This window comes from Babylonia areolata, chromosome 3 (assembly GCF_041734735.1).
Source record: "Babylonia areolata isolate BAREFJ2019XMU chromosome 3, ASM4173473v1, whole genome shotgun sequence".
In the NCBI taxonomy this organism is placed as follows: domain Eukaryota; kingdom Metazoa; phylum Mollusca; class Gastropoda; order Neogastropoda; family Buccinidae; genus Babylonia; species Babylonia areolata.
In genome coordinates, this window is record NC_134878.1 from 40,646,715 (window position 1) to 40,649,667 (window position 2,953).

Here is a 2,953-nt window from a genome sequence, read left to right on the forward strand (position 1 = left end):
AAACAAATTATTTCTACTTTCATTTCTTTTTTTTTTCATTTCCTTCACTTTTTTCTCCTTTATTTTTTTTATTTTTATTTTTTCTCTCTTTTCTTTCTTATTTAGTTCTCTTTTATACTGACCTTTCTTTCACTCTTTTCACATTTCTTTCTTGTTTCTTTAATAATGTTCTCTTTTCAGTTAAGGAGAGAGAGAGGGAGGGAGAGAGAGAGAGAGAGAGAGAGAGAGAGAGAGAGAGAGAGAGAGCCTCTCTGTATACCCTTTTATGCCTTTTAAATGTTTAAATGAATTTTTTGTACATACCACACACTCTGAATAAAACCTGTCCAGTTCTTGATGCCACTCTGATCATTCACCTCATCCCTGATGACTTGGTGTTCAAGGAAAGAGTTTCAGCTTCGCTGAATTGGCATGTACACAAAGACACTGTGTTAGTTTATTGATGATGCTGAAGTATGGCTCCCTCATGCTGCATCCCCTGAGTATGTCGATGGTATTGTCATCCCTGTTCTTGAAGACGTCCCTGGTGATGTTCTTGCAGATGATCCAGGAGAAGGAGCAGGACCGATACGTGTTGAAGCGCTGCTCCCATGAATGGGTATAGCCGCAAGGCAGCTGATGTTTAGAACCAGAGTTGTCCTTCTCCTAGACAGGCTACCATCCCTGGTAGACGAGCACTGTCTACCCGGCTATGTAACCCATAGCTGGGTTTGGTTTGTGGGTACCAGGGCGTGTCCACAAGCCTATGGGTCTGTATACCACACATGCGGGGGCCAAACCTCCTCCCAATCCCTGCATGTCTAGCCTGGTAACCTCGGACTACCCAGCATCCAATGTCGCCATGGGGAAGCAATGCATGAGGATTGATGTGGAGAGGCTCTGTAGCAGTGGAGAAAGACTTGCACACTCAGCTCTCCCATTCACAATGCTGTAAAAGTAACAGCAGTGTTAGCCAGCAGTGAGGGCAGAAAATGAGGCACTCTTTGAAGTGTTGCAACAAGCATAGCAAATGTAGAAATAACAATGTGTTTTAGTACATCATAGCAATCATAAGCACTCGTATCAGCAGGGACAGCTGGAATCACACACACACACACACACACACACACACACACACACACAAACACACACACACAAACGCACACACACATACACACACACACACACACACACACACACACACACCATCATCATCATCAATCATTATCGGCTTCTCAGTTTCCATAATTAAACCTCACACACTGACTGTATGGTATGAAACTGTAATTTTTTTTTCTTTTCCAAGCGATGGGCAGTAGCTGTTTCTCACAAAAGCATTTTGTGTATTCTTTACATCATTACATGCTGTGTGTTAAAACATACCGTAACTGCTGGTGGTGCTTGTCTTTCAGGTATACAGAAGGCATTTTCATTTCTGCAATTTAACGATGAACAGGAAGGTGGCTCTGCAACCCAGATCTGGAGGTGTAGAGTCTGGAGCAGTTGCAGCACTGGAAGTCTGTCATTGTGAGTACTGCTGGTGTTGTGCTGTTGTGTTGTTCTCTTGCACACAGTCATTGACAAAGGCCTTCTTGAAGGAGATTGTGGAGGCTCTTTGTTTAGGCTGTGATGCGATAAAACTCAAAGGTCCCATCCTCTGTAAAACACAAACCGTAACTGCTGCTACAAACATAGCAAAGCAAAAGTACACATAAAAATGTGTTTTGAATTATTGTTGCATGCATCAACATTTTTCTTGACCATAAGAGCTGGAATATCTCACACCCAAACCCACCCATATGTACACACCCACACACACCCACACACACCCACTCACTAATGGTGCAACCAGTGATATACCACAATTGTGCTTAGTTTTGAAGGCAACAAATTTCCTTTCTAAAACAAATAAAACCTTTATCATCACCATACTCATTATTTTTACATGGTTTTCAAAAGACTGTTTCTCTAAGTTTACCTTTCTAAATAACAAAATCATCATCATCATTACACTCATTACATTAACAGTTTCCTCAATTGCAAAGTTCCTATAATCCCAGATTCACAGTAAATATTTCTCACACTTTCACCAAAACAATCTATTCTTTAACTCTTTCACCACCAAGTTCCTGTGTGCTTCACTTCATGTCAAAACAATACAGTGGACTTGTTCACTTCAAACTTGGTCAGGGGGCAAAGTTTAGTCTTTGTTCTATTGTTCAGGAAGCTGGCTGCAGCTGAAAAGCTTTGTTACAATGTGAAAAATGGTCCTTTAAACATGACCCTTTGCTGTCGACTAAAGTCGCCTGTGGCAGGTTCACAGTCTGGTCAGCTTTGGCAGTGAAAGAGTTAAATCAATATCTTTTGCAAATCAAAACATACCACGGCTGCTGGCGGTGGTTGTCCAAGTATGAAGAAGAATTTTTCATTTCTTCAAGTTATTGGTGGACAGGAAGGTAGCTCTGCATCCCCTGTCAGGAGGCACAGAGTCTGGAGCAGTTGTGGCACTGGAAGTCAGTCTTTGTGATCACTGCTGGTGTTGTGCTGTTGTGTTGTTCTCTTGCAAACAGTCATTAACAAAGGCCTTCCTGGAGGAGATTGCGGTAGTGATGCTATGAAAGTCAAAGGTGGCAGCCACTACAAACACAACTCATATCTGCTGCTACAAACATAGCAAATGTACATATAAAAATTTGTTTAAATACATGCATAACACTCCCCCCCCCGCCCCCTGTTTCATGCATGTCAGTTAACTGATTGACATTAAATAATACTTGGTAGTACAAACATGTAACCATCCAACTTTGCAGCTGAACCTCTTTTTGGTTATTTACCCATCTTAGTTTAGTCATCTTGTATTTTACTGGACATTATGTTTCTATCATGCTAAAACTATCTTTTGGTCGATCTTTTCCTTCTAATGTTATATGCCTCTAAAGAGAGAGAGAGAGACAGAAAGAGGGGGCAGATAGGC